Raw genomic sequence first — 14,224 nt, forward strand, 5'->3', positions numbered from 1 at the left:
CAGAGTAAGGAGGGGCCGGGCCAGTGTCAATACAGCAGCGCATCATGAAACTTTCAGAGTCTGTCAATGAAGAGAAGAAACGCTGAAAGAAGGTGTGTGGTTCCATTTTTATTCTATTTTTTTAATCTTTTCTGAGGTGTGATATGATTTTTTTCCCTAGTGAGACTCTGGGAGCCTTTCTTTTTAATTAGGGAGGATAATGTGGATATCTGTTTTATCCAGGGGGCACAATGCGAGAATCCTTTATAATCAGGGGGCATTTTTTATAACTGGGGATGAGATCATGAGCATTTGGTTCAGAACATACAGATTGTGCTGTTTTTCATACTAGCCACAGTGTACGGAGAGGTAGCCCTTCCCACAGATTCACCCTCAAACATCGGTAAATTTCAGAGATGGTGCGATACGATTGTCAGGACCCGATCCATCATCTGCGCCAGTGATCTGTGACCGCTGGACGTGAGCTCTGAGCACCGCCTGCTACCTGCAGCTGCGGATCTTCCTCTGTAATTTCCTCTTTTCATGATCAATTCTAAGCAGCTTAGAACACAGATTATTTGTGCATTTGCAGCCGTACGCCCATCCATAATTCCCATTTACGTTTTTCTTTTGAATTTATGTCAAGTAGCGTAAGTGTAAAGAGCAAGTTTATCCACTGGGTGGCAGCAAAACACATTAAAAAGTCTGATGCAACTTTATTTTAAAGATCTAAAAAAAAAAATTATTATTTTATTATTCACATCTAATTTTTTTACTGATATTTTTATACAAATTCTGTTTCTATTATGCATTACATAATGTAATGAAATTGATCTACCGCCTCCGTAGGGATTAAATGTTTTTTTTTTTTAAGCTGGGCCCACTGTGTATGACACTGACAGGGGCCCCTGTGCAGAACTTCATATAATGCAGCTGCGGTGCACTTTGCCGTGTTTTTCAAAAATTACGTCAAAGATTGAATTTTTAGGCCATGTGTTGTTGAGTTTTTGATGTTGCAGAATTTATGGAGCCCCATCAAGGTCTTCATTTAGCTCTGCGGACCCCATTGTCTCCATTTCTACGTATGCCCGCAGCTTTCTAGCTGATGTAGAACTACAACTCCCAGCTTGTTTTCTTATTCGCTGAGATCTTGCAAATATTGACGAATCAAAACAAAGTGTATTCGAAATCTGCAGAATGTATTGTTATGTGGCCATTAAGCTATTTATCGACGTAAAACCAGAAATCCTATACAAAAGGGGCCGGAGAAGAAGGTTGTACCATCAGATATATGATATGAGCCCCCCATAGGAAGAACGTGTCAGAGTGAAGAGGTGAATGTGACAGAAGATGAGGAAACATCTGCGTCTCCTGGAGAAATCACTGATTCATCTCCTTCCAGCCGTTCGCTCCCCCCCATGCCCCTGGCACGTACAAGGCAGCGGACCCCGCGTCTGGCAGGGACCCAGGAGGGAAGACGACGCTTCCTTCCTCAAGGAAACAAACACCGAGACCGCTGCAAAAATTCCCTGTTCCCCCCAAAAAAATATAATAAGTTTAACCCTTCCCCTGCTTAAAAACTGTAAAAAAAAAAAAAAAAAACCCAAAAGGAAACATCAAGTGCAACATGTTGGGGCACAATTTGGATGCATTTTAGGTTTTAACCACAGGGCATTCAAAGCTGCAAGTTCTACAGCCAAAGTGCAGACAAGTCGCTTGCGAGTTATGCACATTGCCTGACACTGGTCCTGGGGGGCACTATTCGCCCAGATTTCCAATATCTATGGGGGATGTGTGCGCGGTATATATGGAGCGTGTGCTAACCCTGATCAATAAGGAACGGGGGAATTGGAGTTTTACCCCTTTAAACTCTGATTCTGACATTATCTTCCCCTTCCCCTGTGACATGATTGTACGGTGCCAATGGCATTGTTGCCACTTTAAAGGGGTGGTCCCCTGCTTGCCACGCGGCGACGCGCTCCTGAATGATTGACAGTTCAGTCCAGCAGCACAATTGCTCCGTTGGCCCAAACTGCGCCCTCTCCAATTCTGAAGACAAAGGCAGCATTGGATGAGCACCGGGGCATGGCAATCTGGCCAGCTTTGGAGCAGCGCTTACAAGGTCTGTAGCAAAGAGCTTGTAAGTGCTCCACTCTTTCCCGAGAAGACTGGCCACCGCTGATAGACTGCAGAGGTGGTCAACAAGAAGTAAACAATAAAACTAAAAATCTTCAGAGCAGAGGGGATATTTAAGTACTGTACATTGTAATAATTTAACTTGGGCATAACCTTTTAAAAAAAAGTTGTGCAACGGGAAGGCACCATTGAGACTCCCAAATGTTTTTGACGGCACGACAGGACTGTCACGCTGCAACACCGTAGGTAAGTGGAAACTCCACTAGATGGCAGCAGAGTGGAGAGAGGGCTGAAATCCTGCTCAGAGCAGACCAGCAGAACTGCAGCGAGGCTACCACCAGGTGGCAGCAGAATGGTCAGACAAGCCCGGTCGATACCAGAGAGTAGCGTAGTTCCAAGGGGAATTCCAAACACAGAGTCAGAGGAGCGCCAAAAGGTCAGTACCGGTCCGTAGCAGAAGTACCAGAAGGAAGAGAAAGAATCAGGTCAGAGCCAAAGCAGAGTCGAGTACTGGGGAATCCAAACACACAGAGTCGGGACGGGAAGAGAGGAATGAACAGACACGGGCAAAGACAGCTAAACGAAGCAGGACAAATTGGGGTTTCACCAGAGCCAGCTACACACGCCGTAGGCAGGAAATATAACTGGCACTGCCTGCAGGATGCAGAGCAGAGAAATAGCAGACCCGAACCGGAATGAGGCAGAGAAAGTTAACCCCTGACATGACCAGACCAGGAAAGGAGAGACAAGACCCAAAACCCGGTCTGGATCATGACAAGGACTTTTTCGACATTGCAGAACCAAACACATCTATGACCGGCTGCTGCACTAGTATTTCAGAGCCAAATGCAGGTGGAGTAACTTACATTGAAGCCTTTGGGCAAAAATCAAACAGGATTATTATCTTTTTTGTTTTCCAAAAGGTCAAATTGCGCTAGAATCTGGCTACGATGCAACGTTATTCGCGATCATTAGATGCAATGTTGTAATGTGACACCACAGACTTCCTGTTGCATCACCTGCAGTTGTGTAGCCATAGCTTTAGGTCTCTCTTAAAGGGGTGTCTAAACTTAGACCTAGATAGCTGAAGATTGACAGTTCGGGCTATAGGAATAGTAGTGTCCCTGGTCCAGACAGAGTGCTCCCTCTGCAGCTTTCATTCAGCAGCATGGGAAAAGCACAGGGGGACTGAGGATGGTTAAACACGGAGATACGACCATCTTCAGAGCAGCGCTAAAGCCAAAAGTTTATAGGCGCTTTACTCCTCGCCTAAGGAAACCATCCACCTCTGATAGACTGCAGAAGTGGCCGGTAATCTTAGCAACTAACGGAAAACTATAAAATTAGAAAATCCTCCTTTCTTGAGAACCCACATTTTTTTTAATTAGAACAAAGTTGCTTGTTTTCTTATAAGCACTTTGCAATTTTACACATTTCAGAAAATGAAACTTTACAAAAAAAAGGTGGAGGGGGATTCTGCACTGAAGACCCTAGAATGAAGCCGGATTTGGGGGTCGTTAGTAAATCTGCATATTGTCTATTCAGTAAGTTGAGTCACAACCGTTGCAGGATTTGTAATGTCCGTGGTTAGTAGCGTTTCCAAAAACAGCTATATTTTGGAGTTTAGCATTAGGATAAGGATGCTTGATCTGCGCGGCCTTACAGACATCAGGCTGCGATTCCCATTGAAATAAATATGTTGGTATTACTTCCAGTTCTGGCTGCCATCAGCTGTCATTGCCGGGGGCAGCCATGTCTGCGTCATCCTTTAATGACCTCAATGTACCCAGATACAACATATGGACAGGGCTTGCTGCAGGGAGACAACCTGGGGGTCTTACTTTATAGCTGCAATTCTCCATTTCCCCTCTAGGTGGTGGTGTTACCATTGTGGGTTATGAAGTGGTCCAGTAACTTAAGATTTCTGCAGGAAACTGCAAGATTTCCACCTAAACCAAAAGAATTAAGGGAAAGTTTACTGCACACATTCCAGAAATTATTGGGAATATTATAATAATTCATTTATGGGGTTTTTTTTTAAATTTTGTGTGCAATATCTTATTAAATGCAGGTGTTGGATGGTGATCATCAGCTGATGGATCGCTGTTGCAGATCGCATATGAAAGGGGTCACCTGTAGTGATATTACAGTAGAGGGGATTATTCTTTTTAACTTGGAGTATTACTTATTTTTAAAGAGGCACGCAGGACATCACTAGTCTATAAGAGTACACTTGGGATATTATTTCTTTAAAAGCGAGCAATCGGGGCATTATCAGTGTATAAGGGGGCACTTGGATCATTATTATTTTAAAAAAGGGCATTATTACTTAATAAAGGGGGCACTATTACTTAATATGAGGACACCTGGTGCATTATTACTTAATAAGGGGACAGATGAGGCTTTATTACTTAACAAGAAGACATCTGGGGATTATTATTTAATAAGGGGATACTTGAAGCATTTTTACTCAATAAGGGGACACCTGGGGACTATTACTTAAAAAGGGGGCACCTGGGGATTATTAATTTTTAAGGGGATAGCTGTGGCATTATTACTTAATAAGGGGACACATGGGGATTTTTACTTAATAAGGGGACACCTGGGGATTATTACTTAATATGGAGACACCTGGACAATTATTACTTAATAAGGGGACACCTGGGGATTATTACTTAATAAGGGGACAGCTAAGGCATTATTACTTAATAAGAAGACATCTGGGGATTATTATTTAATAAGGGGATACTTGAGGCATTATTACTTAATAAGGGGACACCTGGGGACTATTACTTAAAAAGGGGGCACCTGGGGCATTATTACGTAATAAGTGGGCACCTGGGGATTATTAGTTAATAAGGGGACAGCTGGGGAATTATTATTTAAAAAGGGGGCACCTGGGGATTATTGCTTAATAAGGGGACAGCTGAGGTATTATTACTTAATAAGAGGACACCTGGAGATTATTACTTAATAAGGGGGCACTCACGGCATTTTAAATTATAAGTGGGCATTTGTGCAATTTTTACCTTGAACGTTATTGTTTCCCAAGCGCCCCCTACAAAGCACCACAGAGGGGGCTTCTGCAATCTCTTTGCACAGAATGTGGTTCTTAATAGAAGAAAGTTTGGGGTCCCCTGAACTATTACATTTTAAATTATTATTTTACAAACCGGCCCGTGATGGTCCTAATATTAAATTGAACCTACATATTCAGCTGCCGAACCCTTGATTCCTCGTGATGCCAGTGTCCTTTATCTTTTGGTTCAGATGGGACGTCGCGGCTACAGTGACTGCTGATTAGCTGCAGTGGTCACTTGAAATCCAGTCCGAAAGGCGAAGCGAGGCACACAGGCAGCGATGTGGAGGAATGTTTCGTGGGTATGTGTTTTTGGACTACAATTTGTACACTTTTAATGACCATGGGTTTTTCTATATTAGATCTCCAGAGAGCTTTGTGCTCACTATGTATGTCACATGAGATTTACGACGCGCGTCCCTGAACCTAATAAGATAAGAGTCTGGGCCGGGGTTATAAAATCCTCAGGTATGCTATATATAACCACGGCGGTGGCATTAATCCCACAAGCAACTTTCCCAGGTGCCCGGAGTGGGGAAGAGTCTTGTAGAAGATTGCAGCCTCTCACAGTTCCAGATGCGAGGACTTTACATATTCCAGCATTAAGTGCCTGTTATTCCCTAAACAGAGGAAAACATATTTTACACGTGTTCTGCCAAGAGGAACACCACCTGACAAAATCCTGGCTCCACTTGTGAGAACTGGAATCTGATGATGCCACCCGTCTGCCCGCTTGTGGTTCAAACATATATTTAAGTTGATTATTCTTGGCAGGAAAACACAACTCAGAGTCAATCACGGCACTGCACTTTGTAAAGTTCATGTGTCTCTTACTGTTTATGGAGGATATACAACTCTGAAAAACAAGAAAAAGGTGCACTATCTACTGCGGCATCTATGGCGGCACATTTTTTTTACTGCTAAGGCAGACCCCTAACCCCGATCAATCCTTATAGAGTGTGTTTCCAAATAAACAATGCTCATAATGAACAGATTAATACCCCTTTTATGGCTCCCATACAGTATGATGCTCCAAAGATGCCCTCCATACTCATTGCCACCACAGTGCCCCACACAAAGTACAGTATAAAACCCCCACATTACATTCCCTTAATTCACATTATGATGCCCCCAAAGCCCCCACACACAGTATGAAAGCCCGGTAGTCCCTCACACACAGTAAGATGCCCTGAGAGTTCTCCACACACAATATGATGTCCCACAGTTACCTACACACAATATGATGCCCCATAGTTCCTCACACACAGTATGAAGCCTTTTCAGTGTCTCCCACACAGTCTAATGCCGTCACAGTTACCCACACACAGTATGATTCCCCACAGTTCCCCACACACAGTGTGAGGCCCTCACAGTTCCCCACACACAGTGTGAGGCCCTCACATTTCCCCACACACAGTGTGAGGCCCTCACATTTCCCCACACACAGTGTGAGGCCCTCACATTTCCCCACACACAGTGTGAGGCCCTCTCAGTTCCCCACACGCAGTGTGAGGCCCTCTCAGTTCCCCACACGCAGTGTGAAGCCCTCTCAGCTCCCCACACAAAGTGTGAGGCCCTCACAGTTCCCCCCACACAGTGTGAGGCCCTCACAGTTCCCCACACACAGTGTGAGGCCCTCACAGTTCCCCACACACAGTGTGAGGCCCTCTCAGTTCCCCACACACAGTGTGAGGCCCTCTCAGTTCCCCACACACAGTGTGAGGCCCTCTCAGTTCCCCACACACATTGTGAGGCCCTCACAGTTTCCCCCCACACAGTGTGAGGCCCTCACAGTTCCCCATACACAGTGTGAGCCCTTCACAGTTCCCCCCACACAGTGTGAGGCCCTCACAGTTCCCCACACAATCAACTCTTACCACAAGTAAGATTCTCCGCACTGCTCCCTTTTCCCCACATTGTGGTGCCTCTTCGCTCTACTGGCAGATGAAAAAACAAGTACACACATCAAATTGTTTCAAGTGTAATATCCTGAGGCTGACAGGTACCACCACATGTCGTCTTACCTACAAATACAGTCTTTTTGGACAAAGAGCCATGTTTTTATATCTAATCACCTGACTAATTTCACCCCTACTGGTCCTATATGAACCATTTTTCAGATATCTGGATGCTGAAATGTATCGATCCAATAATAGTATAAGGAAACTTTTACACATAGTAGCAGCAACAGAATACAAATCAAATACTTCACAATTTGGTTAGTCTGTAATCCCCTTGATAAAATTTGTTTTTAGAAAAACTTCCCTTTTTGATAAAGATCGGTTAGGTGGAGGCCTCTCTTCAAAAGGAGCATAGAGTTCATGGTTTCTTTGACATTTGAGAGAGTTTTTTAGAACTTTTACCGTACCACATTCGTAAATCTTTGCAAGATAGTTCTGGAACAACCACATGGTTTCAACATAGACTTTTGGTGGGAGATCCTTCGATAACGTTACCTTAATTTTCCACCACAGGTTATGTCTGCGACATGGAGACACGAAGCCTCGCACGACGAGGATGAGATCTTCCATTACTATATCCGCTACGATCACTAGAATTTTCCTTGATGGGTGAGAGGAGGACACACGGGCAATTGTTTATTAGCGCTCACTTGACTCTATTTCCTTTGTTTATATATGTTACGTGATTTTGGAATCCTAAAAATGTTAATAAAAATATTCTAAAAAAAGCAAACAAGCCTCGTTCTCACGATGAGCAGAGCGTTCTGTATCTGATCCCAACACAGCAGGCGTGATCCCTGACATCATCGCGGCACCTTCTCCAAGCCTCAGGCGGCACAGACGAATGGTGGCGCGGGGACCTGACAACACCCTGCTCCTCCATTATAGTCAACCGTGTCTTTAAGGTGCAGATACAATTGAAAAACAGACATGCTGCCGACATCTTGGGACATACACAGGGAATACCCCAAAAATCAAGGAACCCGGTAGCAAAACTCAGAATTGAGAGCGTGAACAAATGTATTTTTAACTGATAAAAACATAAAAAGTTAAAACAATTTGTCAGCTCTCCACCAAAGTCAGAAAAAGGGACCCAACGGCCCCTGCCAAAAAAAAAAAAAAAAAATCCTGAATCCTCCCAGAATTCAGTGGAGGAGAAGTGACAATGACATGAGGTTTGGCAATGCCTGAACAATTTCTCAACTAGACTTCTCTCGGATGCTGGCCAATAAAAGTTGGCAAGTAAAAAAAATTGTAATTATAATAGTATCAGACTTAGACATTTATGAAATATACTATGTAATGCTATAATAGATGCCATCCCTTCTCTGAGACTAATAGCTAGATGTGAGGCCACCATATTAGGGCAGACCATGAATGTAACCATATGGTGTCTTCACACAAAGGTGCAGGTCCCAAGAACTGGTGAAGGAATCACCTATAAGACCCTCCTAGGTCCACTGGCTTTGATGTAGGCTGCCTCCCTGATATATATTCCATGGTAGGTACTCAGCTCTAGGTGTTTTTTTCCCCCAGCAACCATGCAACTAGTGTTTTGATAAGCTGTGGATTATTGGGCAATGTATGTGAACAATGCAGATGCCCAGAGCAGCATATTCAGGATGGAAGCCCTTTGAGAGTGAATACATCCCCTGATAACCTACTTAAAGTGGATTTTCACCCATAGCTTTAAAATGTCCAATTATTAGTAAATTAGAAGTTAGAGCAGCAGCCAAAGTTTGGGCATTATGTTTCACTTACTTAAAGAGATATTGTAATTTTTCTCATTGGTTGTGTCGGCCATTTTTACAAAAGGAACAGCAGGAAGTGCAGCCCTATTATCACCTTTAAATGAACTGATGCTAATATTCTCACTTTGTTACATGGACAGAACGATAGTTCATCGTGTTTCCATCAATCTATTTGAAATGAGAAATAATGAATAAAACTTGACTACCTGTTGTCACTTTTGCAAAAATTGCTGACGCAACGACACAGAAAAATGTCAATATTTCTTAAAGTGAAGCATACACAATTAGCAAACTTCGACTACTGCTTTAACGTCTCATTTACTGATATAGGACATGTTTAACGTTTGGGTGAGGATCCACCTTAAGGGAGTGGAATTTTACAACCTCCAGTAAATTAAAAATATTTCTAGCTTCATGGGTTGGTCGGCGTTAATCATTGCGCCACCTTGAGATTCTCTGTCAAACAAAAAGTCTACCATCTCCAAAAGCTCTAAACTTGCAAAATACCAAACATACAAAGTATTTTAGAAAGTCTACAAAGGATTTATAATGGCTGTACACACAAGAGCATAAAATAGAGTTCATGTTCAGGGTGATACGAGTACTGGGGAGCGAGACGCTTGGCTTGGTTGCCAGGTCACACACAGACTCTATGTTTGGCAATGTCACAGAGTTTAATCAAAACTGTGGCTTCCCAATAATTACACAATGCCCGATTCTGTTAAATTTCTAAAATAGACATTGAACATTTTATGCTTCAATTAAAGGAGTTGTCCCTAAATCACAAGATACGTCATAAGTTTCTGAACGCTGATGAAGAGAACAAGATGTTGGGATCGGCTACCTTAGCATTGCGAATGCGCGATCTGGGCTGCAAGAAAATGGGATATGGAGACACGGGGGTCAGCGGGTGCCCTAGTCCGCTAGACGAAACCACATAGACCAGGGATCATCCCTCCAAACGCCCGCTCTCCTTTCACCGTAGGTATAATACTACTCAGACAACACAGGATGAGGGTAAAAATAGCAATAATTTATTGAACCACAAAACAGGCAGATAACATGTAGAACAGTCACAGAAAAATGCCCAAAAATATGCAAAATCAAAGAATCTCGCCCTTCCACTGACTTGCCGGGATAAGAGCAGCTATAACTTCAGAGCTTCTAGGACTGACTACCCTACCTGTGGCACGCACAGAGAGGAGGTAACGACAAGCTTAGGGAGCTGACAGTCCACTGAGGTACAAGGCCAGGTGACCGAAGGGTCACAACCTGGCTTCTCCAAACGTGTTCATAGAGCAAGGTGACCAGTGGGCCCAAATCCTGACTTTCCCAAACGTGTAAAAGGGGCTCAAGTGACCATTGGGTCCATTTACTGACCTCCCCAAATGTATCTATGGGTTCAGTGGTGGTCCCCTAAGCTAGCATCCTGTAGAATGTCAAATCTGGGTCCCTCATGATGGAGCAATGATCTGTTAGCTATAGAGGTTTCCTGGTTGTGGTTTTTTAAAGAGTCTCTGGATCTCTTGGATGTCTGGATGTACTTTGTTACAGATGCATATCCCCTTTTTATAGTTCACAACTGTTCTTCAAGCCATTATTCACAGGTCAAGGGGAAGAGGTGACGAGGTTAACCTGCATTGTTTGGTTATTTATAGTTTATTGTTCAATGTTTGCAAGTCAACAAACTGCATGGCTTGGTATAATGTGAAATCAACATATCAGCAAACATCATTGTTCACTGACCCTGCATCCCTGTTTTGCAAAGATAACAGTACAATACAATTTAGGAGCTTATATAAGAGGTAAATAGCAACCATCCATCAATTTACAAATATCAATTTAACCTACAAGAAGAGTCAACATTTCAGACTCTTGACCAACCGAAGAAAGAAACACATAAATTAAAAAATCAACATATAGATAACAGTCTATTCTTCTTGGCTTACTGAAAACAGACATCTAGCTAGATAAGATAAATGCTGTGGCGTCACAGGGGTAACAAGGGGAACCCCATTCTTGTGATCACTGAAGGTCTCAAAAGGTGATGATTCTGATTGCGTGGTGTGGTGGGGGTCCCTGGCGATAATGAGAGCACGATATTGGGAGTAGCTTCTTTTAGTCAATTCCATGGTGAGTGAACGGCGCAGCAGTGCATTTAAATAGGGTGCTGCATGTGACTGTCTCACTCAGTCCCATAGAGGGTGAACAGCACTGCGCATGCATGACCTGCACTCCATTCACACAGGAGACTCATGGCACCTCATATTTTTTTATTGTTGAGGGTCCCAGAGATGATTTCCTAAACACGAATGGTACCAGGGTGCATTAAAATAGGGTGCTGCACCTGCCTGTCTCAGTCAGTCCCATAGAAAGTGAACAGTGCAGCATTGTGCATGCATAACCCGTGCTGCATTCTCTTGAAGGTTTATTTGGGGATGTTCCTGATAGCAAAGAGTCCCAGTGATTTTGAGAACAGAGTGCTGGGCTTGGTAGCCCCACAAAAAGTGAACGATGCAGCAGTGCGCATGCGTGACCTACTCTCATTTCTCAAAAGCCCCCGATCATTCCATAAATCGCCCTGCAGCGTCATTGCCTTTTCTGGCGCTATATTTGGCTTCTCCCTCTTCATGCACACAAGAATGGAGAATAGCTGTATGGCCGCACTACTATGTAGGTACCATGTGGCGTCATACGTTCACGTCCATTTTTTCCCATTTTTTTCATCATCATACATGCATTGTCATCAGGTACGTTGTTTGTACCATTACCTTTGGGCTTTAATTCTTGACGGACAGTTTTGGGGAGGAGGGACAAGATTATAATGGAGGGGGCATATATACGAATACATTTTGCAGACCCTGTGCCCCACCGAACCTGGATTGTGTAACATCCCAACAATGGGCACATTTTATTTTCTGTTCCTAGCTCCTCTGATGCCAATCATGATACATCATTAGCTAATAATGTGTTGTGCCAACAGTCTTGTAATTGGATTGTAGAAAGTCACAGTTTATGAAACAGGCAGCGACGTCATTAGGAATTACGGTAATTATGCCGTCAAATGTTCATTTCTCATTAAAGGCAGGAAGAAAACAAATTGCCCATATGCCCCAAAGGGTAAAATCCACTGAAAATTAGGTCAGAAGATCACTGGATTGCTGGGAAAAAAATGGGAACACATACTGTAGGTCTGCATGGGAGCTGTATACATAAAACGGTATTTTTAGTTGCTTCATGATTTCTTTTATATGCATTGCAGCTATAAAAAAAAGGTTGCATGCTTTATTGTATCCATGAATCTGCAGCTCGTGTCCAGGGCAGACGCTATATGAGGTGCAGATGTGATAGTGCCAATACCCCGGAGCTCATAGCACACCTGTCAATTCAATTCGTCCCCTATAAGGTAAAGCTGCATACCAGTCTAATATGTCCCGGAACTGTACCAGTTCTCATGCACTGTAACTCGCCATCCATTTTTTCTCAGTAGGCAGTTCCTCTTCATAATCATTCTGCCAGCCCTATAGGAGCAGGGACATCCTTCACCACGCTTCCCAGAAAAGCATTGCATCTGCCTTTGTCTGATATCTTACCTAGCCTGAAATTACAGCTCATCTCACTGTATATAGTTTTCCAGACTGGAGATCAAGAGCATTCATGGAACTGTCCTGATTCCCAAGCTCACTAAATTGCCATCCTCTTTTGCCTGTGGGCTGTTCCTTTTTATCAGTATTCTGCCAGCACTATAGGTGCTGGAACCTCTATTCTCTCTTCATTTTTATAATGCATTTTTCCTGTCTCTATCCAGTGTCTTGTCTGCCCTGAACTGTCACTCTGTTATTCTTGTATGTATTTTACCAGACAGAAGAACTGAAGTATAAATATGGCCAGGAACAGTCCTGATTCTCTTGCTCTGTAACTTGCCATCCTTTTTCAGTGGTTGGTTCCTCTACATCAGTGTTCCACCTGCACTATAGGTGCTTGAACCTCCACACCCTTCCCCCTCATTTTCCATAATGCATTATGTATTTTACTAGACAGAAGAGCTGAAGCATAAATATGGCCAGGGATAGTCCAGATTATCTTCCTCTGTAACTTGACAACCTGAAAGGGCGGTTCCTCTATTAACATTCTACCAGCACTATGTGCACTGGAACCTCCTTTACCATACTTCCAAGCATGAAATGCTTTTATTATTAACCATTGGTTTGCGTTCTCCATCTCTCTGTATTCAGTTACTTTAGCCAATGTATTTGCAATATGTGAGTTCAGTATTGGATCTCTGAGTCAATTCCTGCTGATTATGTCGTCTCCTACAAAGACGTGAAAATCAAGATCAACATAAAGCTAAAAAAATATATATATCTTTTATTGTGCGTAGTTCTTTCGGAGGAGCAGCCACAGCTGCACTGCCACCACATGGGGATCTCTAGCAGTAGGGGGTCCTGAACCCTTGGCCCACCTACTGTATAACCAGGGGGCACAGGTTATTAGAAGATTGGTGCCAGGTGTTTGCTGGGTAATGACAGATTGGTGTCATTCCAGAGTCCAGAATGGAGACTTCGGAGATGGATTGTTTGCCCCCCAGGTCCTGAAGACAAAAATGTAGACACCTTGTGACGAGTCTGAATGTGAAATCTGGGTGGGATCTACCCGTCTACTATGTGTCTACATTTCCTATAGTTTAGTTGTAATTGCAAATCACTTTGTAGAAAATGTTAGAAAATTACTCAAGTGACAACTCCATAAAAGCATGTGATTAGCAGAAACATTAGACGCAGAGCTGATTGTCCTCCATAGACATCTGCAGAATACAAGCTGCCATTCGTGGTGGTCTGCAGTGTACAACTAGGGGCTGTAAGGACAGAAGTACTGGGACACCCGCATGTGATCCTCCAGGGACCTTCCTGACCTTGCTCCCTACATCCATAGACATTAATATGGAGTCTGTATGGAGCTTGTGCAGTGGGCACAGTCATGAGGGGCTGATAAGGGTCTTCCCCAAACTGTTCCCACAAAGCTGAAGCTACAATTGTCCACAAGGTCTTGTGCTGAAGATGAAGGTTTCCCATCACTGGAGCTGAGGGTCCGAGGCCGCCCCCTGATGACAGCCCAAAGCATTATCCCTTCCACCATCTGTACAGGGGCACAATGCAGTCAGGGGCTAACGTCCTCCTGAAATCACCAAACCCAGACTATAGATAAGCACGATCCGTCACTGCACAGAACACGTCTCCTCCAGAGTCCAGTGGTGGCGGCTTTACACCACTCCATCCGACGCTTGGCATTGTGCTTGGTGATGTATGGCTGTGTGCAGC

General features: G+C 43.6%; 1 long non-coding RNA gene across 1 annotated transcript in view; it reads left to right on the top strand.

Moving 5' to 3' along the window:
* Positions 1 to 7,795, top strand: part of LOC143806469 (uncharacterized) — a 24,707-nt gene extending 16,912 nt beyond the window's left edge. Inside the window, exons 2-3 of the long non-coding RNA XR_013221469.1 lie at positions 5,386 to 5,496; positions 7,669 to 7,795. This is a non-coding gene — a long non-coding RNA (uncharacterized LOC143806469). The remainder of the gene's footprint in view (positions 1 to 5,385; positions 5,497 to 7,668) is intronic.
* The last annotated feature ends 6,429 nt before the right edge of the window (positions 7,796 to 14,224 follow it).

Source organism: Ranitomeya variabilis, chromosome 2 (genome assembly GCF_051348905.1).
Source record: "Ranitomeya variabilis isolate aRanVar5 chromosome 2, aRanVar5.hap1, whole genome shotgun sequence".
Classification (NCBI taxonomy): domain Eukaryota; kingdom Metazoa; phylum Chordata; class Amphibia; order Anura; family Dendrobatidae; genus Ranitomeya; species Ranitomeya variabilis.